The sequence below is a fragment of the Peromyscus californicus genome, unplaced genomic scaffold (genome assembly GCF_007827085.1).
Source record: "Peromyscus californicus insignis strain IS unplaced genomic scaffold, ASM782708v3 Scaffold_6__1_contigs__length_162567912, whole genome shotgun sequence".
In the NCBI taxonomy this organism is placed as follows: Eukaryota; Metazoa; Chordata; class Mammalia; order Rodentia; family Cricetidae; genus Peromyscus; species Peromyscus californicus.
Window position 1 is genome coordinate 156,522,743 of NW_026294584.1, and position 23,565 is coordinate 156,546,307.

The following is a 23,565-nucleotide window of genomic DNA, read 5'->3' on the forward strand; positions in this document are numbered from 1 at the left end:
ATCTATCTCTGTTTCTTTCACAGATATTCAGACTATTTAATAATGTATCTGTCTCAGGAAAATGTATTTAATACACTCAGAGTTTGAATAGCCCCAAAGAGAACTCAGGGCACCTGCAAGACGAGACTATACACATAGTGGGGCTGAGGGTTAGCTCGGTGGTAAAATGTTTGCTTACCATGCACATTGGACTTGACATCTAGCACTGAAAAAACAAAACAACAAAAAATGAAAAGTATTCTGTACAGCTACTCCATGTTTGGGAAAATGGGAAATTCTAATGTACTAATGATTCTCCAACATTCCATAAACAGCTTACTCTAGAGTGAGAGGGCATTCCTGAATGATGTCTGAAGAAGTTACCAGGGCTTATAGTACCTCCTTCAGATACTTCCTTCGTCTCCATGCTTCTATCTGTGTATCACCAGACTGAATCACCACAGCCTGGTGTCTGACAATGATTTGTTTCTTCCTGTAATTACCTTTCTTAAATGTTCTCTACAAGAAATTATTGCTCATTATCTTATTTTGTTTCCAAGTCAATTTCTTTTTTTTTTTAAATAACTTTATTTTATATGCATCGGCTTTGCCAGCATGTATGTCTATGTGAGGGTGTCAGGGCCCCTAGAACTGAAGTTACAGACAGTTGTGAGCCACCATGTGGGTGCTGAGAATTGAACCCAGGTCCTCTTGAAGAACAGCCAGTGCTCTTAATTGCTGAGCCATCTCTCCAGTCCCCATCCAAGTCAATTTCTTATAAGACAGTGTACTCACAGCATTAACTCCCAAATACTGAAATGTGGCAGCATAATTTTGTAACAACTCAAAGAAGTCTCATATTACAGTATCAAGGTATTGAAAATCACAGCAAACAGTATCACATAGCTGTTTTTTTCTTAAAAACATTTTCTGATTATTACTTGCAAAAGTATTCTGAAAAAGGAAACCTAAGACAGGGACCATTTGTATCTGATGCTCATTTATTACTCAGGAGTGGGAACTAATTGGTGCACTATATAAGCTCGGCATGGCTGCAGTACACCAGTGTCTCTGATAACACAAGTCAGACAGAAAAGTTGTCCTTATGTTACTCACAGTATTAAAGCTGAGACACCAGATACTGCCAAAAACGTGCTTTTGGGGATATGCCCAAGAGAAACCCACATCTCTGTCAACATGAAAACTTGTAGCAAAACTTTCATAACCATATTGTTCTTAATCACCTCACACAGAAAATGACCCAGTGCCCATCAACTGATAAATGAATAAATAAAACATGATCTAGCCATGCAGTGTCTAGGGGTTGGCAATGACAGAATCACAGAGTAGTGACATGTCAAACCACATGAACTAAGTTTAAAGGCTTTTACTATCTAGATTCGGTTAGTAACAAAAGACACAAATTATGACTTCCCATATTTGAAATATATGGGATATGAAAGTCCACAAAGAACAGAAAAAGGATTAGGGGTTTCCTGATGCAGCTGTTTGGGTTGAAATAAAACGAAGCAGAGACTATTAATGAGGCTGATTCTCCGAGACTGATGAGAATGGCCTACATCTGATGATGGATGAGGTCTGTGGAGTTCCAAGAACATACTAAAAAGTCCCTGAATTCTAGGCTTTAGTTGTGCTCCTTACGGTTAGATCCAAATGTGTGCTGCAGAGAGGTGTAACTCAGTGGTGTGTTGGGCACTTTTCTCCCTCCTGTGACCATGTAACTGACAACAGCAACTTCAGGAAGAGATCGTTTGGGTTCACAGTTTAAGGGATAAAGTCAGTCAAGGCAAGAAGGCCACAGTGGCAAGAGTGTGAGGCAGATGGTCATGTTAAGTCCACAGTGCAAGAGCAGAGAGTACACAAGAAGTAAGGCTGGGCTACAAAATCCTAAACCCTGTCACCACTGACGCCACTTCTGTCAACAAGGCTCCACTGCCCAAAGGATCTACAATTTTTCAAAACAACTCCCCCTGCTGGAGAATAAGTATTCAGACACATGAGCCTGTGGGGGACATTTCCCATTGAATCTAACAGGTGGAGGGGTGCCCGACATGGGTAAGGGTGTGGGTTTGAGCTCTAGCACTGTGGTAAACAGGAGGAAGGGAGGTGGAAAACCTTGGCATCTTTATACCTGGAGGAGGAGGATTTGGAAGCAGAGGAAGAAATAATGAAAAAAAAAGAAAAATCTGGGTCAAGTACAACAGAGAAGAATTGGGTTTCTTCTAGAACTTTCCCTCAAATCAGCAAAGCTTTGGCCAGCTGGAGCCAGGTGGATTTGAGAGTCATTAAGAGTGAAGGCTTGAAGCGACACCTTAGAGAAGGATGCTTTGTCAGCAACTCTTGGGGCCTGGGGGGTGGGGCAGAGATGGGGGAGCCTAGAGCCGCAAACAGGTAGTTCATTATCCAAGCTAAGCCCTTTATCAGCTTCCACCTAAACTGACCAGTGATTTGTGTGTCACACTGACAGACACTGAGAACCGAAGCAGTGGAAGATGTTTCTATAAAATGCTTACGTATCCTTACCCTTAGCCAATAGAATCTCCCAGTGCTACCTAGACTGTGTTCTTCATGGTCCAACCTGATGTCGGCAGCCCAAAGGCCGAACTTGGGAGAATTTTAGTCCTGTGGCCCATCGCGACAGACAAAACAATCAGTAGGTGATGATGTCATACCCCCAACCCTCCATAATTTCTCTGAGGGAGACTCCTAGATATCTAAAACCAGAGGGCAGCGGGTTTACAGTGGACTGCGTCTCTGGTGACGTTGACATGTGCTCCCATCATCCTGAGATGGTTGTTCATGGGAAGTTCCGAGGCCGAAGCTGCTTTCAAATGGAAGCCCACTGCCCCAGCATTCCGTTGTGCCTGCAGCGGGGAAGCGGAGCCAGGGAGACTTGTCCGTGTTTTGCTAATAGCCATCTGGCAGGGATGCGGCAGCATGCGGAATCTTCACAGGGCTCTTGTTTTTCCTCTTCTCTGCTGGGTAACTAAGGAGATCACCAGACTGCAGGGCCTCCTGCCAGACGGTAGGCAGGTATGTTTATGAGTTTAAGAGGCTTATTTTCTTCCAGTGCTTGCCCATGCTGCGGGCGCTGAGGCAGGAAAGTGAAAGAGTTGATAAGGAAGGGAGCCGGGACCATTATTCTAAACATCTTTGAAATTTGTTAAAATGTACATTTTGTCCAAAAGTCCAGGCTGAAATATTTCTATCAAGTAGAAAAGAATCACAACTCATGATGGCAGGTGAAGGTTTTAAAACTTCCGTGTTTTCCATCTCCTATAAAGAGGTTCTGGGTTCTTCAGTTCAGCAAGCCCGTGGTGAGTGTGTGCTCTGGCCAATGTGACCAGGCTAGCCATTTCACCAAGGAGAAGGGAGGCTCTGTAACTGTATCTTGTTCAAGTTAACCACAGCAGGCAAAGAATGCCACTAAAGGCCTAATGACACCCTCTAGTAAGCAAATCTTCACAGGAACAAATCTGAGAAGTTGTGAGCTTCAGTCAAAAGAGGAAGCCCACCCTGAACCTTTTGGATAGATGTTAAGTGAGCATCAACAGTGGGTCAGTGCCTCAGCTAGAAACCCAGAGCTCAGGAGTCAGTGGGGAACGTCTGCTCAGCAACCTACAATTGCATCATCGGAGATTCTCTGCATCCAGGATCCGTGGATGGAATAGTGGTGATGGCCTCATCTTTGATTGTTAAGGGGGTAGAAACAGGAGGAGTTCAAACTGTCAAGCAACTGTGTAATTGCTCAGCGAATGAGGCTGTTACCCGACTGTCTTTGCCAACTGTGTTCCTACAAAGCCCTGCAGCCTGCCTCCCAGAGAAGAAGTGAGCCGATATTTGCTTCCTTCCCCCGAATGGATTTCAGAGTAAATGAAATCACAGTACAAGCAACACCACAAGATGTATAATTTCTGTCATATTAACACCAACACATATAATACTAGGCTACTCATTTAATAGCATCTTTAATAGGGAACTTATACATCTAATGCAGTTGTTGTGAGTAGTCCGAAATATGGAACTGACACGAAGAATTAACTTGTTTAAATTGAAAACATGAGTTTCCTAATTTTTTTATTGATTTTTGTTTTTAACTCCTTCACAGCTAATTAATTCTGAGGGTAAACATTCTTGTAAGAATTATTCAAATTCACCAGAATGTAATTTAATTGAAGACTAACCTATCAAATGCACTGTCCATACTACAACTTTAAAAAATGCTCTGGCATATATTCATTGTATATAATATCTGGTCTTGTGGACATTTTGATACAAGTTTATAAAGCACATTGCGCACACTATTTTAAAGTTTTTATTTGGGGCTGGAGTGATGGCTCAGTGGTTAAGAGCCCTTGTGACTCTTTCAGAGAACCCAGGTTCAAGTCCCAGCACCATCTGACAGCTCGAAACTCCCTGGAACTCGAGCTCCACAAAATCTGAAAATGTTCTTCAGGCCTCCATGGGCACTGACAGATTACACACAGTGAACACACATACACACATTCAGGTAATCACACACACATAAACAGTTAAAAACTAAGTACATATTTAAAAAAATCAAATTTGCTTCCACTAGAACTGGAAAGGCTATAAGTTATATGAAATTATTTTGTGTTCAGTTGTAAAATATTGTTGTTGTTGCTGTTTTTGTTATTTGTGTGTGTGTGTGTGTGTGTGTGTGTGTGTGTGTGTGTGTGTGTGGTCATCCTTTAATTCATCCTTCAACCAGATGCTATCTGAGTAAAATTCATTGGCTGTAACACTCTGTAAAATTCTGACTTTGTAACACTCTTAAGAAAGTGTAGTTTTTAAACAAAAATGTCTTTCCTTCCTTAAATTTTGACTAATAAGCAGTGAAATAAAAATACTAGAGATTACTCATTGCAGTTCCTACCATAAACCTCTTGACAGAAGGCCCAGTAACTCAGATCACAGTTCCCCATTCTCCCATCATGCAACACTGCAGTGTGCTCTGTGTGTGACGTCTGGGTCTCTCACTGCTACACCCTTCACGTCAGAATTTCAGAATCCATCACTCTGTGTTCCTACTTCCTCAATACCACAGTCCCCCCAAGAAAATCTCAGACACTCAAACCCCGACAACATAAAATGAAGCATAATTTACTCTGTAAAGAGATCCTTAAAGTTGCTAAATAGATGACCAACGGGAGTTCTTAAAATGGTGATTTTCTTTTCTTCCACTGCATTTCAGTTAAACAACAAAACTATGATTAAAAAAAAAAAGTTCCCCAAATCATATCATTGTATAAAGCAGGCTGCCACTGTTCTCATGAGATCACCATACCCCATATGTTTCCTTATATGACATGACGTTGAGTTGATCTTTCTAGAACACAAACTCTGTTTTCTGTTTAGAGGATTGTGTTAATTTGGGGTTATGGAGTGGCTTTGCACCTGGCACTCTGAATATTTCCTCATCTGTAATTCATAATAGCATAATCACATGACTACGATAACTGTCTTGTGGCTAAGTGTCTCGCCCATAGCTTCCACCTACAGCAAAGGAGCAGGGCAGCGGGAGCCTCGACCCTCCTGTCTTAGAAGCTGAGCACTCTTTGGAGCCACAGATCACTGCCTTGCTCAGAAAAGTGGAAGGGTGAAGCCATTTACTGGACCCCTTCAGAAAAAGAAGCACTAAAAACACAGACTAAAATAAGTAAAAACTTCTGCTAACACATTTATTCTTCTAGGGCAATGGGTTTCAAACATTTTAAAACCTGTCAAATTCATCAATAAAAATCCTAAAGGCACAGAGTATATAAAGAAGACAGATACAGCAGATTATATCTGTCCCTCTCACTTATTAGCTACCTCCAAAAATCTCATGGCTTCCTTCAAAGCACTGGGAAAATGGCAATAAACTCCCTTCTTCTTTACTTATTGCTATTGAACTAGCTGTCCAAATGACAATTTTCCCATTGATGGAGTTGCAACATACCCAGCTGGGAGTTCCTTGGGAAAAACAGGGGGACGTATCTCCTTGGTTAGAGTGGTACCCAGGGCATGGGTCTCACACACACAAGAAATAGTCAGTGATGGTTATGAGACTAGCAGTCATTTAAATAATGAGTGGATAAATCTCCATGACACAGGAATGGCTTCCTCGCCCCGTGCCAACAGTCCTGTCTTTGCCAGCTCTAACACACACACCCCTTCCAGGAATGGCATTCAGCCATCCTGGCAACCAGAATTAGAGCAAAGAAAATATGAAATTTCTCTTCAAAACATAAGTGGAAAGAGGAATGCTAAGCCAAGCAGAGGGTACTCAGATTCAACATGCGCATTGTTAAATGTCATTTCATAGTAAGAAACCCCGAACAAGTCAAGTGAGCATGGACAGGCAGAAGTCAGAGAAGGGGAGAGGTTGTGACACTGTTATGAGGGATCAGTGAACAAAATCAAGGAGAACATGTCAGTGACTGGTCAGAACTGTTACTTATGGAGAAGGAAGGGTAGGTCATGAGCAAGAGGAGAGGATAGATGGAGATGCCCATGTTCTGCACTGTGTGCAGGCCCTAGTTAACCTTAACTGTCAATTTGACACAGCTTAGAGTCATCTGAGAAGGGAGGTTCAGATAAGACTGGCCTGTGGGCATGTCTACGGGAGACTGTCTTGATCATTAATTGATATAGGTGGACCATGTCCACAGTGGGCAGCACCATTCTCTGGCAAGGAAGGCCAGGGCTATATAAGAAAGCTAGCTGAGCATATCTGTGAGCAAGCCAGCAAGCAGTGTTCCTGCTTCACTTCCTAGCCTGACTTCCCTCCATGATGGCCTGTGACCTGCAAGCTGAAATAAACCCTCTCATTCCCAAGTTGGTTTTGATCAGAGTGTTTTATCACAGCAACAAAGGAGGCTGAGTCATGTGACTATACTCAAACAAGAAACTGAATGCCAGAAATGCCAAAGGGCTAAAAAGAGCCCCAATTGACCATTATGATGGCTAACCTGACAATGTACTATTTCACTTTGCAGATGGCAGAGATCATGGCAGAGCAAGGTTCATTCCAAGAACCCCGATTAAGTTAGGCAGACCAGAGGCCAGGAATGCTGTTTCATCTCCTTCAGGTAAGTCTCCTGAGAAAGAAGTGTCTACTGCTGGGAGTCCGTGGCTTGTATCCTGATTATCAAAGACAATGAATGCACAGTAAGTGTCCCTTGGTCCGGCTCACTGGTCACATCTCTAAACTATTGATCACCAGTGCACAGGACATGGAACGAAGAAATCACTGTCCATCTCCAAATTAGAAACTAAAAAGAGAAGCTTTTACCACTCAGAACAGCACACCAACCTCTTAGCCCACGCACCAGGAATAGAACATTCATTTATTGCTAGTCTTGCTATGACAATTCTGTTTAGTGTTTTGTCTTTGAGTCTTGTGCAGCCCTAGCTGGCCTTGTACTCACCCTGCAGCTGAGAATGACTTTGAACTCCTGATCTTCCTCCCTCCACATCTTCAATGTTGGGATTAGAGCCATGCCCCACCATGCCCAACTGATGTCGAAGCCAGAACTTCATAACTTGTGAGGCACTTGCACTGATCTAAACTCAGCTCCATACACCAGGCACTTAATGATCTACAGCTTGACAACAAAAAGACATGAACATTCTTGCAAAATAAAAAGATGTTTCAACCAAATATTAAAAGTTCTCAAATGAACTTTTCTGGTCGTTCTGAGTAAAGACTACTGTGGCCAGTGAGAGGAGGATAGAAGGAATAGACTCCTGAGAGAAAACATGGCTTACTTCCAGGGTAAAAAGAGTCAGGTCTTGATAAATGCCACCGAGCTGGGAGCTATTAGAAGGTAGCTGGAGCTGTACGCAGTCTGCTTTCCTTCCCAATTAACTAAGCAGGTCACACTGGCCTCTGGGACCCAGAGCCCCGAGCATTATGATGTGGGAGGAGGGGATGACAGAGTGTTCAGGATCTAGTCACCTGTGTAGTCTCATTTCTGAACAATCTCAGGCTGTACCCTCCTTTCCTCCGGATAGTTCAGTGTCAAATTCAACACTTCCTGTAGGATCCATCTCTGAAGCCACCGAGTGTGCATGTGCACACACTTACACACCATGTGCTGACCCACAAGCACATGTGTGAGTGCTACTGCAAAGCCCACTGGACCGTTTCTCACTTTGCCCACCTGACAGAGAGAAACAGAGATGAAAAGCGTTTTCAAAGGACAATTCCAAGTCCTGATTAATAGAAACCCAATATGAACTAATTTCATGCCGATTTAGGTCTGTGGCTGGAGCTTGAAGTTATTTAGATGTTTTTTTTAGAAATCAAATAGTTTTCAAATATATTAATGTTAAAATTTACAAAATGAGCATTGTAGGCAAATCAGCATCTACTATTTTTCCTCTGTGTCCACCTCTTTTATCTTTTCAGGTAATATTCAGGATAATTCAACTTAACTCCACAGTCTGAAGAGGGCTACAGAGCTCCTCATTCTGTGTATAGAAACCCCTTTGTGTCTCACGTGCTACAAAGGCAAGTCATGCTGCATCAGAAGGCCGAAAACAAGCAAATCAATGCCCCCCCCCACTCATTTTGCATTGTGTCTTTGGTTAGTTAAGCTTAATGCTTTATTAAGAGGGAGATGACGTACAGACAAAATAGAAGAGTTGTGTTTTGTCTGTGTGTCCTGTCTTCCAGACAGACTAAGATCAGGAGGACACAGACAAGAAGATTCTCAGAGAAAAGGGGTTACCCTTATAGAGCATCTGAAGCAAACAGTAGGATAAAAGTATGTAACAAGGGAAGACCACGGTCATTTTTAGGGTGATTCTGTGAACAAATGTAACTTCTGCATGAGAAACTATGCCTTGGCTTTCTTGCTTCCTATGAAAGTTTTTCTTCCCTCTTTTCCTACCGGCAAACAGATCAATCACCTTGTGGTTATGTGTATAATTTGTAAGTCACATTTTCAAATCTTTTAAAGTTATGATTCTAATTCCATTGCAAATACTAATGAATTCATATTTTTAATAAAAATCCACTAATCATTTAAAATAATGGCCATGGGCATTGACTCTCCAGCTCTCGGCGCTGTTGAGGGCATTCACTTTCATTGTCATTGTGCAACATGGGCAAAAAACATCGTATTGGCATGCACAGCTATAAATATCAAACCTTCTTCCTGATTTTGTCGGTTCCTTTTTTTTCAGAACACAGCACGTAAACAGTCTAGTTTAATCCAAAGGGACCAGGAGGAGGACAGCAACCTTGATGGGCAAACATAGCCACCAGTCTCCAGGTGAAAGATCTAGAAACTAACATCAGTGACAACTTGTGTTGCCTTCATCTTCTGTTTTGTTTTTTAAAAGCATCTCATCCAGACACCGTGCCTTGTGTTTTATCCAGAAAAGGATCCTCTAGAGTCTGCTCGGAGGGGACTTTGTACCCCACAACTGTCAGCTCTCTGCTCCTCTGCAGAGCAAGAGAAGACACTCAGAACAGCTTTCATCTGCAAGGATTCCCCCAGGCAGTCTCTGTAAAAGGGTTAATGACAGATGTTTCCATTAAATCTGACCTACCTCTTAATTTTGCCATTGCCTGATAATATCCTAGCTTTGTGCTGATTTGCATGGGCAAATGGAGTCAGTCCATAACAAGGGGCACACCATCCCCAGCGAAACAAAAGGTCAATTCATTGAAACTGATGTGCACAATAACTTTTTTTTATAGTTGCAGCTTTAAAAAAAAATCTCATTTTGTGCCACGCTATTGTTTACAAAGAATTAAAAGCTATGTTTTCAGAAGCTCTGGGTGAGCATGTGTATCTGTGGGCAGAGCTGTATACTTCTTCCAGAAGAAATCAATACTCTCCTTGTAGGTACCTGGCAAGGATAATCACGTCTGTCTCTCGGATGTTCTACTGCTTTTTATACTAAATACAACCTCTGAACAGTGATTTTTTTCTTTGCTGGGAGATTAGTTGAGATCTCTAAAATGCTACCAGCACTTTCTTGTTTATTGAATGTTGTTACATTGTAGGGGGCGAGGATACTGTAAAAATAGAGGGAATAACGTTTGGGATTCGTTAAAAGATACAGGCTCTCAAGCTTTAAGGATGCCAGACTAACAGCCAGCCACACTTTAGAAGAGACTGAACTATGTTTTAGCCATCTGAAAAGGCATAATCTTGAATGTGTACTAGATTGCTGTGATAAGCCCCTTAGAAAGCAAATAACTAATCAATGGCAGTTCACAAGGTTCTGATCTACCTACCTCTGGTGGGAGGGTTAAGTAAGAAGGAACCCAAGTCAAGAGGCCTTGTGCAATTCCTATGAGAAAGTATCTCAGATGCATGCCATCAGAAATTTCAGTCCACTGACCAGACTCAAGAAACACTGCATTGATTTAGCTGTGTGGTTTGTAGTCATTTAAGGAGCTGAAATTATCTTTTGCCACAGAAGTACTATCTGTAGTTATATAGTGTTTTATATATACATACACACATACATACTATATACCTATCATATTTCATGTTTACCATCAGAGTCTAAGCTCCAAGATATTGAAATACTGAAATTCTGGCTTTAAATTTCACCTCACTCTGAACACAGCTCTCTTCTGTTTCTGAGAAGAATCCCACACTCACCACACCACAGCCTTTGTCTGGAAAGGACATGGGCTGTATCTGTGCTTAGAAATGTCACCTACTGAATAACCCATTACCTCATGTTGGGCAAGTCCAAGGCACACCTGTCACATGGACACCTCAAGCCATGGTATCACATAGAACTCTGCTTTCTTATCCCAAAGGAGTTTTGCTCTTCATTTATAAATGTTCCCAAGAGGGAGGGCTATCTTGTCACCCTGTTGCTCAGCTTCTGGAAATGGAAGCAAAGGAAGAAGGAGCAGCTCGAAGCTCATGGCATCCTCTGAAGGAGTATACACATATATGGGGGTCATTCTCCCTCACTTGGAACACTCATATCTACTCATCAAGGCCAGTTTCAGATGTCCATTAATTCTAGGTCAGAGACAGTTCACAGGGCCGAGGAAAGGAAGCCTTTCTCCAAGGAGTAGCAAAAGGAAGTGTCGTCCAGAATCAAATGCACATTAAAAACCATGAGAGGACCATCTATCGCAAGTGCACAGTCCACACAAGCTACATACTGTGCAGTGCTAAGAACACAGTGTAAAACCTACACTTCTCATTCTTTAGAAATGTAGCATCATCATCTACTTTAACACAGTAAATGAGATACTAGACAGCAAAAGTAATATCAAAAACGGCAAGTGACAATGTGGAATTGGCCACACGTACTGAACAATGGAAAAAATTAAGGATTTTAATCAGGTCTGGTCAAGACTGTAAACCCAGATTTGTTCCTGGGGTAAATCATCAAATGAAACTGACAGTCCAAACAACTGACAATTAGGGTCAACGTTTTATACTAAATTCTAGAAACAGTTCTAAAAGGACTAGAGGTTTTGACCACTTACGAATGTGGAACTTTACAGAGTCTGTATGTCTAGTCAATATGTATAGTCCTGAATATTCACAAACACCCTCCAGAGCGGACAGAATTTTCGCCCATTTTAAAGACAATGAAACTGAGGCATGAAGGCTTACAGATTTTCCAGACATAACAGCTAGCCAGTGGTGGAGGAAGGAATCCCACCGGCTGTTTTTATTCTAAACATACTCTTGCAGCCTTGACACTTCTTTCGGGCACTTGGTTTTGGATGGACTGAATCTGAATCTGGCTTCATTGTGCATTCGCCCCTGTATTTGCTATGTGAGCTTGGGCAAAGTTCCTGCATTTGTTAAAAGAGAAAAGATAGGAGGCCTCATTGTCATGGAGATCAGTTGTTCTGGCCTGGCTTGCATTTCTCCTTTTGGTACAAAGACCTTCTTCTCCTGTGGGAAGCAAATAGTTCCCCCATTCTCCCACAAGAGATGGGCAAATGACCAGGGTCTGGAGAAAAACAAAACGACACGCAGAACAACAAAAGAAAAGAAGAAGAAGAAGAAAAGGAAAATCCCGTCTGTCTGTCCAGTCACAAGGTTAGAGGACATTTTCTAGAGCCACGAAGGACAGACAGACCTATCTCTTTCTTATGGAGTTGGAAGAACTGCTACAGCACAGAGCATCAGCACAAAGCTCGCCCGAAAGAAAAGCCAGCAGAAGGACGGCCGAAAAGTCTGAGAAGCGGAGAGATTTCTCAGAATGGACTGCCAGGATCCAATCACGCTGGAAGTCAGTCAGCTCCTGAAAGTGCCACCAACCGCCACCAGAGCGCCTCTGCCCCTTTATAATCAAGCAAGCACATACACGCTGGGTTTCTGCCACATGACCATGAGGTATTTAACTCCTATGTCACCTTACAGAGACGACCTTCACTCAGAAGGTGATATTTGATCTCAATTAGCATAGACTCAGACACTGGGGGATTCTAGCCACTACTGTTTTCAGTGAGCGTTGTGCCCAGGTTCTCACACAAAATTTGGGAATCTTGTATAAAAAAACAAGGCTAGGAAAAATAAATTACTATGATTTTGATTTCCTGCACAGGCATTGCCAAAGAATCCAGGGGAAAGTTTTAGCAACTGCCACATTAAGTATTAAGAAAGACCAAAACTTGGCTTTGCACCCTTCCAAGGCAGTTGGACATTCCCAAATGGACTCTCAGAGTCTCCAGAGGGATTGAGACACCAAACTATCAGTTACTGTCATATATCATTGTGTGGTCACACATCCAAATGATTATCCATATCCAGACAGAATAATGCTTTGCAAAGGCCAACGTCTACATTTTGGTATCATCATGGTGTCAAGGATAACTTCCAGACAACGATCTGAACATACGGCATTGCAAGTTGCCCCTGAGACCTTCCTGCCGCACCATCCAAAAGCCTAAGGTGACTGCTAGCTCCGCAGTCAGAACCAAGCTCGGTAAGCTGCCCAGGATTGCCATCTACCCGTCGCATTGATGATATGACAGAAAGAAACTTTCTACTCCCTTCTCCAAGCGAGTGCTATAAAGTGAGTAGCACGATGGCTCCGGAGGGTCTGCCTGCAACCGCTGCGGCGTCAAGCATGAGAACACTAAAACACTGCATGCACGTCGTTACTACAGGCAGTGCTCTCTCGCTCTGTAGCAAATGACTTCAGATAACTGCAGTGTTGGAGCGGGAGATTTGTTCTATTTTAATGCAGCCATTTGAGAGAGAGAAAGAAAAATATACATGTAAAAAGCAAGCCGGTATTAAAAATAACAGAGTCAACTAACTGTCACCAAATGCCTCCATCACATTCACAGAAGAATGCTACCACAGGTTCTGAGATCCAAGAGGCAGACTCTGACCCTAGCCGTTGGTATGACCTGTCAATTATAAGGGTGTAAGTAGAATGTGAACTGACCCACCCAAGTAGGGAGACTCCCTCTGTGACTTTGATAACCTATTTTATTTTCCACCAGGATGCCCTGCTGCAGAGCTGACAGGTATGACTGCCACCAAGGAGAAGATCGTCCTCACTGCTCTTGCCCACCCTTCTTGGCTTACCAAATTTAATCTTGAACTTCATGAGTTTGTGCCTCCTGTGAGAGAACACGCTTCCATGTATGGACCAAGCAGGCCCTAAACAATGTGAAATCAATTAGACTATTAGGTGAACATCAGTAGTTCAGATGTGATAGGGACGGGTAAAGAGATGCTTTACAGTATCTCAAAGTTCAGCTAACACAAACTCCCACTGTAATAGACCAAGCTTTTCTCAGCTCTGCCTCCTCTGCAGGAAAAGGGGACAGCAGAGGGCGTGGCCTTCTGGCAGCATTCTAAAGACAAGGCTGTGGAGAGCAGAGCTTGCCAGCAGGCCACCCACAGGAAATCGATGCCTATAGGAGGCACAAGTTGTAAGAAAACAAATGAACCAAACATCCAGGCAAGTAACTCCTTCACAGAAGTTCATGGGTTTAGAAACTCATGGGAAGAGAATGAGGAGATGGGATTTTGCCAGCCTTTTGTGGACTAGCCCTGGGCAAGTTATTTTATGTTCCGCTTTCTTCAACTACATCCTACGGTTGCTACTGCTGTAATTTACAATGGAAATATTCTAAGAGAAACTCTTAGGGATGAGATTGTGAGAATACATGTGTGCACTGTGATTTAAGACTGAGGGAGGATGCATGCTGTATACAATTACAACATGCTTTATCAACCGGTGTATTACATAATGTGCCATAATGAACTGTGTGCCCATGGAAACATTGAAATCATTCATAATTCCTAAGTGCTGCCAGATGGGTGGCTAGGACACATTTCAACCCTTCCTGAAGAATTCACCCACACACTCACTTCTCTAACCAGTTTTTCCAGTGGTAGCCTTCTGAGTTTAGACATGATAGAGAAGACCCTTATTCACTTTACAGTGGTGATTACATATGTTGTTTGCTTCATAGTTGGGGAGGGAACATGTCTTATTCACAGTTTTATAGCTGGTGACTTGCCCTATTCTAACACATAATGAATGTTCAATAAATATGTACCTAGTGAAGGAACGTGGAAAGTAAGGGCACACAGTTAGAGTGAGACAAACTGGTGAGAAAACAGACTTCGGTACGGATTTGAAGAACTAAGGGGCAAGCCTAATCTCTCATTCACACTAGGCAAGAGTCCTCCTGCTGAACTACACCCCAAACCAAGGCAAAACTTTAGTAATGGCGTAAATGCATATTACAAAAAGCATCAGCACAAAAGCATTTACAGTTGGAGGGGAGTGTGGAAGACTGTCTCTATCCCAGCAATTCTCCTTGCTGTATTCCAGTTTTCTTCTCTTGTCACTTCTCAGAACTTTCCAGAATATATAAGAAGTCCTGCCACAAGAGACCCTTGACACCCTCAGTGGAGGCGTGCAGCTGTACTTAACAATGCTGAATGGTTTCCTAATTTAGTAGTTGGGACACAGGGCACTATAACCACTACATAGGCTTGGTAACTTCTGGGTATTATGCCTGTCATAAGAAATATTCTACATTTTTAACAAAAGCAGGTAAGTCATAAAACACAATGAAACAGAAAAGTGGGTGTGGGTGTGTTTGGGGCTTAGGAGCTGGAACTAGAAGTTCCGGTCCACAACCCTTTCTTTGCGAGTCTGGGCTGTTTGTACAAGAAGACCTGAGTGCAGATTCTCAGAACCCATGTGAAAAGCTAGATGCAGTGCCACTGTGATCCCACGGACGGGTATCTGGGGCTAGGGGGCACTGGGCAGAGACAGGAGTGTCCCTGCATATCACTGGGCAGCTAATCAAGCACTATCAGCAAGTTCTAGGTTCAGTGAGAAATTTTGCATAAAAAAATAAGAATAATGGGAGAGGAAAGAGGTTGGATATGGATTGATCCCTGGCCTTCACACACGCATGCACAGGCGGCACTCCACAGAAGTGGCCACTAGATGGACAGTGCCAGACAGCATATATTACACCTAGCTATGAAACTGCAATAGCAGATGAATGGTAAGAGTAACCTTAGGCTCCGAGTCCGAGGTTTTTCTCTATAGTTCCTTCGCTTGGTGTGGGGCCTAAAACGATATCCAAAGGCAATGATCAGTGGTAGCTGTGGGATTAGAGACACCACCAGGATATATATTATCAATCCTAAATTGTCTTCCAACATTCTCTTCTAAGAATTCCGCTCTGGTGCTCTGAATGGCCCTCCCTGGCTAGCACCACACTTACACAGACTATTTCTCAGAAATGTGTGCTTCCCAGTGTCAATCAAGGAGATTGATATGCAATGTAAAGCCATACTAAGGAAGGGACAAGGGTGTAAGCCAGCCCACCCAAGCCGAGAAAATCCCCCTGTGACTTTAAAACCCTAAGCAGCGTGTGCTTTGTTTTCTTACTGCTCCCATGAACAATGCTGTGTATCAAGATCCAGTCCTAGAATCTTCTCCAGACTTGCTGTCAGTAATGCCAGGTTCCACCCCACTCCCCACCCCCCCATCCCACTCCCCGTACACCCCACACCCCCGCTGCAGTTACATTTGATATGTCAATTTGACTGGTGCCATGTGAATTTCTTGGTCCTTTTTTTTTTACATTCTTAAGTTTCACCAAAGGACTGAGGGCAGCCATGATACTGAGCAGGTAGCCACCGCGCAGATGGTGTGAAGGAAGAAGGAGGGCTCAATGCTAAGTTCCTTACCGCCAGTTCTCACCGGTGACCACTGTCAACCAGACACTGCTTGGCCCTCACTTGACATGCCATGGCTCCTAACACTGCGTCCACACATACAAATGAGTGTGCACACCCACACATGCACACAGGCAAAACAGAGACGTGTACAACAAATTAAAGGTGAGTAAAGCAAATTCAGGATTTGCACATCATAGGTGCTTAGTAAATGCCTGCTGAAAGCATGAATCCTTTCAAGATTATTTTGAAGAAGTCTACACAAAGAACCATTAATAAGTGAACCAAAACCACAGAAATTTCAAAATTAGAATTGTAACTGTTTGTATCTAAATAGAATAAATAAAAAGTTCCAGAGGGTCAATGTCCAGAGAGACATCTTGAAAAGTTTATCAGAAAAGTTGAATGGGAAGCTGGGCATGGTGGTGCATGCCTGGAGTCCCAGCACTCAGGAGGCAAGGACCAGAAGACTGCTGTAATTTCAAGGCCAGTCTCATCTATGAGGGCTAGCCAAGAATATGCAATGAGAGCCTGTCCAAAAAAAAAGGAAAAGAAAAAGAATAGGAAAAACATTGATGATTTCTACAGAAATCCCTTCACACATTCCTGCAACAACAGCACATCTAGCATAAAATAAACCGGCATTAAAATTGCAGTCACTCTTAAAATGTTTTAAGAGACGCAGGAAGGAGAATATGACACCTATTTACAACTCTTCAAATGGGCAAAGGTGACTTATGATTACTCAAGGAGGCACAAAGTTGAACTGATGGGTTGAACACAAGAGGCCAGAGATTCCATTTGCCCTTTCACCTAAAACTTGCCATCATTTTGAGAGAACCCCAGCGGGGCTGCAGTGTGAGTCAGGGGAGAAGGAGTTACTGTCTGAGTCAACACATCACCCTGCTTTTCCTTTCAGTCGGCCGTTCCAAGCTCTACTGGAGCCCAACCCATCTGAATCTGTCTAAAGGTGCCGTCCAGCAGAACTTAGTGCTCCTGTTACTGAACTCTGACTGCCACCAGAGACGGCTTGCTCACAGAAGGACCCGCACTGGTGACATTTGGTCAGTGTGGGGTTTGTTTTTACAATGAATGCCAGCTGAGCAGAGTGGAAGCCTGGGTGTGTTTTTATTTTACGCCTCAAATAAAACTAAAGAGCTGGGTATGAATAATCAAAGTGGTAGGCACCTCCCTGGATACTTCTAAACCTTCCAAAAGCCATCCTGAGGCTCACGGAAGAGTAATGCAGTCAAAACAACTGCAGATATAACTACCTCCAAAGGTTTGCACCAGAACAAAACAAAACAAAAATCAGCAACAAAAACAAGAACATAAAGATTACAGCCCAGCTCTAGTACCTTTCAATATTATGTTAAACCAGATTTTTCTGGAGAACAGTAAACATTGTAAAAGTATTCCTAGAAGCTAGAAGGCTTGCAGGTAGTTATTATTTCGTATAACTCTCAATATGACATAGGGTTCTCAAATCACCATATATAATTTGTTACTGTATATTCCACAGCAGTGTGTGGCTAATTCTTTTTTCAGGAGTATAACCAGCTGGTTATCTGTTTACTGATTATAAATCTTCCCACCTTTCTTCATAGCTTGGTTTTTCTTTGGGCAGCTCACAATATTTACACCATCAGAACAGAAAAGCAGAGCGAGAGAGCAAGAAGGACCAGGAGGACCACGGGAGCAAAGAGAGAGAGGGGGTGGGGCTAAAAACTCACAAGTTAGAACTCAGAAGAAAACAATGAGTGGGGGTGCTACCAAGTCTCCAGAGCACCCGCGGAAGGGAAAGAGCAGATTACATCTGGATGTTGCTCATCACCAGGTCCTAGAAAAGGGCTGAGAAAGGAGACGGTTCAGTAGATAACGGTGCTTGCCACCAAGCCTGATGACCTGAGTTCCATCCCTGGGACCCACAGATTGAAAGGACAGAAATGGCTCATAAATTGTGCTCTGACCTCTACATGGACACCTGCACACTGTGCACAGAGAGACAGTCACACACGAAATAAATAATGCCAAGCAATTTTAAAGGAGATGAAACTATAGATAGGATTTGGTGATACTGCTAATTAAAACTTGGGCATGTTATTATAATAAACCTGAACTTTTGATAAGAATAAAGAACAACATTAGAGAAAGTTAGGAAAAAGACACCACAGGGAGAGATGCTTAGAAGTCATGAGCCCTAGAGGATAGATTGTAAGAACATATAACAGGAATTTTCTAGAAAACACATGACATTACAGGTATACAGCTGGGAACTGACTGAAGTTGAATGACCACTGCTCATCCACTGGTGGAAAGACATCCATTTCTAAAACCCACTGTTAACAGATCTGCTCTGTGTTTTACTCAGCAAAAAGCTAATAGTATCTGCATGTTTAGAGAGATGGAAGTCTTTCTTATGCATCAGCCACCATTCTGTTTCTTAGATAGATCATGTTACTCGGGGTAGACATGCTCAGACAGATTCAGAAGAGCTGGTCTTAAAGGCCCTGCACAGGAACCTGCCAGGGCTGTGAGACACACTCCATTTTCCTAGGAAGAGTTGGAAACCCTCAAACAGGACCCTGTTTTGATATAAACTACATAGTACTGACAGCCCAAGATAGCTCATAGGAATTGGAGGGGTTGGGGGTTGAAAATCAGGCTAGAGAGAAGGCCTCGAGTGCATGGCCTTTTCACATCAAAACCCAAACTTTGCCATCAGCCATGGTCTGCCCAGAGAGGGAAAGAGTGAGAAGTGAGAAGTGTTAATGACTGCTGACCACGGACCGTGATGAGAACAGTATGGCAAAGGCTGGGGAGCCACGGTATCCTGAAAGTGGTCCAGGGCAGGCCACAAGCTCGCACTGCTAGCAGCATCGGAATCTCTGGAATTGAGATATCGATGACTGCAGAGTGACAGATCCCTGCGTGTGCACCAGGAAAATCCCTTCCCTCGATGTCACAGCGGGATCCCTCCTACCACATGCTAGTTCGGCACACTAAGACTCTTGAAGGATTTTTGGCAGCGGAGAGAACTTACAGCCTCCTAATGCTTTTACAAGCTTGAGATTTTTTTCTTTCTTTTCTCCCCGATGTGCCTCGAGATTTCATAACAGGAGAAGCATGGGGGCAAGGTTAAAATGCTTTAATGGTCCCCACAGGCTATTTAAATAAACACTGTGATTGCAATTTAGACAATCTGGAGCCCATTCAATATGAGATCCCACCTCAAGCCTCAGCTACTACCCAAATGGGGAACTCACCGTATGCTCACAGGGCCATTTACTACTGCTGCTTCCTGACAGTCTCAGAGCGGTTAGCCAGGCCTGACATTGCACCATCTAAATCTGTCAACAGGTGGAGGAGGAGTGCCCTTGAGCAAGCATCCTGACCCCTCTCACACAGTTTGGCTTTGTCCTGGCCCTCAGGCACCAACACTAATCTCACACTATCCCCAGCAGTACAGGCGGAGATTTCTCCAGCAGTGGTAACAGAGACCCTGTTCTTTACATTCACACACTGTGTGTATGTTTATGCTGTCCCTTGCTGTCCCTTCCGGGGCCCTCTTGGGCCACTTCCACCCCCCTACCTCCCCCCATCCTCTACCCCTCCACCTCCCACTCCAACCCCTCCCACTCCCCCCCACCTTGCCTAAGGCCACAATTTTGAATTAAGATGGATTAGGCAAAATTATCAGCTATCTCTCATCTCAGATAAATATGTGAGCAAAGGGGAAATGTGGCTGCTGGAGCCCTTTGACGAGACCCTAGTAAAACAATATACTATAATCTATAGTTTTGTCTGCATCAGAGATTAAAGTAGGTGGAAGAACAAGGTGGGCAATAAATATCCTAAAATATAGTGTGCCAAATTGAGACAGTGGGTGGTGAAATATACAGGACTGTGAAGTATTCCTTAGCCACTTTCATACATCAGCGAGTTTGTGAAGTTAGGGGGTCCCACTTCATTCTTATGTACTGTTGAAAAAAATCATAAAAGAATGCATTTTAAATCATAGAGCTAGAAAATACATTATTGAAAATGGTTTTCTTCTCATAACATGCAAAGTCCTTATGTTTCAGGAAAAGATTTTTTTAGATAGACTTTGTGTTTGAATGAAAAATCTTCAGTTTGCAGCTCAAGGAAGTCTCTGCTACATCTTTATCGATGCTCACACAGTCGAGTACAGGAGCATCATAGTGGACTGGCTTAGTGGACGCCCCCATATGTAAAGTGCCTACCCTGCCACATGAAGACCCAAGTTTGGATCATTACACCAACACACAAAGCCAGGCAAAGCCTTGCAGGCCTGTGTCTCTAGCTCTGGGACGCAGAGACAGTAAGGACCCCAGAGTTTGCTGGCCAGTGAGTCTTACTGAATTGGTGATGCCCAGGTTCAGTGAGAGACCCTCTCTTAAACGAAAAACAAGATGCACACACACCTAAACACACACAAAATCAATCAATCAATCAATAAGCAAACCAATCAGTGACTTAAATAAATAAATAAATGTCAGAAAGCAGTTGAGGAAGACACCTCCACACACATGCACACGGGTGTATGTGTACCTGCACACATACATGTCCACACATATGTGTTCATGCACACATGAACACAAACCACACATACAACAAATCACACATACATGCTCACACTCATACATGCACATAGACCATAACATACCAACACATGCACACATACACTCTATACACACAAAGGAAACAGAAGGCAGTGTACCCTCCCCTCATCCCACATAGCTTCTTTGTGATCTTCTAGCCAGTTTTTCACCAGGGGTACCCTCCACAGACGCATTCTGCATAGAACAAGAGTATCCTCATTGTTTGGTTCTTCCAGGATCAGATATGTTTGAACCTTGCATGGTAAACATTGTGCTATAAATGCTCTTTATTTTACTCCAAAATCATTTGACCCTAAGTACAACAAGCTAGACAGATACTTCTGTTCAAGCCTACTTAGCTTTCTGGTAACAAAATTACATCTATGTTGCTGAATCTATTATACTTAAAATACTGTCAGGCAATAGCTACACTGTAGAGACCGCTAAGCAGGACTCCAGGCAACAGCCTCACACAATAGCGTGCTAATCACAGGCGCCCCACTTCTGTTTGGAAGGCCCTCTGCTAAACCTCACTGCACTGCCTGGTGGACAGCTATTGATGTCTCCATTACAGAAATAAATGACTCCTGAAAGCCAAAAGATACAAGTTCCAACGGCAAGTGGACCAAACCTGGTTCTTTGTGACTCACACCCTCTCCTTCAACACCAGTGCTCCATAAATGTGTGGTGAACAACTGAATTAGAGAAAAAACAGAAGACTTGAGAGAGGGAGAGGTCCTGCTGACAGCATTCAGTGAGGCTGGTACCCACATCCCAGCTATCATCGACAGAAACTACGTGAGAAGCACTGGGAATCTGATGAAATCTTGGACAGGGACGGGTTCTCCCCTCCCCGCCCACAGCTGCCATCCCTGCATCTTGTGAACCATGAAATGACAGCATGAGGCACAAGGCAGCCTGTGGAGAGCTGATGACCAGAAGATGCTGAGGTGCAGACAGGGGTTCAGGTTCCTGATTCTCGTTCAAGAGCTAAGGGTGTTCTGCATCTTCTCTTCAGAATCACACGACAGCAGTTCTAAGGAAGTCTGCAATGGAATTTGATAAGTTTATCAACACTTCAAACAGCTGTGACAACCACTCTGGGATGTGTTGAGAGATGGGAAGAAAAAGAGGAGGCACAGAACAGAGCCCCTCGGTAGAGGCCAGGGTGTTGCTTGGTAAGAGGAGGTCAAACCCACTGTGAGAGTGGCTATTACTGAAATGTGTGCTCCTGCAAGGGTGGGGGGGGATAGTTTGCTGCATAAAGATGACAGGACAAAGTACATGCCATTAGCTGTAATCAGCTACCACACTTTATGGATCAGATGATACCTACAGTGAAAGTCGGAGAGAGCTGAGTTCGGTGTTGGCAGGCTATCTCACGAACTCAGAGATGGGGCGGGGCAGAGAGCCACCACAGGCTCATGGCTTTGAGAAGAGAAACTGCCCAGTGCAAACTGCTCATGTGACACAATAAAACATAACATTCTTCACTCAGATCCCTAAACTCTTTGGTGGCAGCAACGTGGCCATAGCCACTCAGGTCCATTCCAGGGTTCTGTCTGCTAGTACCATTTTACTGTATTTTCTGTGAGACATGAGTAGGCAAACTTCACTACTACCCTAAAAGAGTCAAATAAATTATAACATAATAAAATGGCTCATATATCTTAAAAGAGACATCTAAAATGTTATGTACATACATAGCAATTCAGCTGTTTCTATTTTGAATTAATCATCACACTAGATTTAAAAAAAAAGATTTATTTTTAATTATATGTTTTGTGTGTGTGTGTGTGTGTGTGTGTGTGTGTGTGTGTGTGTGTGTGTGTGTGTGTGCAGTGCCTGGGGAGGCCAGAAGATGGAGTGACATGTGTTTTTGAGCAGTATGGGTGCTGGAAATCAAACTCAGATCTTCTGTGAGAAGCAAATACACTTAAGAGCTCTTAAGCTCTGAGCCTTCTCTCTACCCCTACAAGTGTCTTCTAAAACTCTCAGCTCACATGGTGAACACATGGGAACATGAAGAAATTACGGAGAATGTTGGGAGCAGAATAAAGGTACCCTGGCTCGCTCACTAACCTGAGGTGTATAACTATCACTTAAGTGGGGCAGAGTAGAAAACGTGTGTGTGAGAGGCTATTGTTCTGACATCTTACACTCTCCTCCTCTTAACACTGTCAGTGGCACACAAGTTAATCAGTCCTACAAACCCCAGAGGAATGTGACTACAGGCAAGCCTTCCAGCTGTAACATTTATTCTAGAAGAAACAATAATAGATGCATTTGGAGGGTGTTAGCTCACAGTCAGTGACAGCATAGGCGCTCCAGTTTATTTTGTCAGTCAACAAACATCTTGTAAAACGAACAACAAAAGCAAGGAAGGAAGGTTTCTCTATCCCCATGATGTCTCCCTCCATCATGGTATCTCTTTCACTACTCTCCCACTTCATCCCTGTTCCAGCTCGAACATCCCATTCCCTTATGTTCTCATCCCCCATCCCCTACCCTCTATTGCCCCTCCACCCCCAGTTTGCTCATATAGATCTCATATATTTCCCCTTCTCAGGATGATCCATGCATCCTGCTTAGGGTCCTCCTTGTTATCTAGCTTCTCTGGAGCTGTGGGTTGCAGTCTGGTTATCCTTTGCTTACGTATAGTATCCACTTATAAGTGAGTACATACCATGTTTGTCCTTCTGAGTCTGGGTTACCTCACTCAGGATGATATTTTCTAGTTCCATCCATTTGTCTGCAATTTTCAGGAT

The 23,565-nt window shown here is 43.3% G+C and overlaps 1 protein-coding gene across 6 annotated transcripts in view; it reads right to left on the reverse strand.

Annotated features, from left to right (window-relative positions):
- The window catches only part of Sox5 (SRY-box transcription factor 5), a 1,013,558-nt gene that overhangs the window by 471,744 nt on the left and 518,249 nt on the right, over positions 1 to 23,565 (reverse strand). The window lies entirely within an intron of this gene.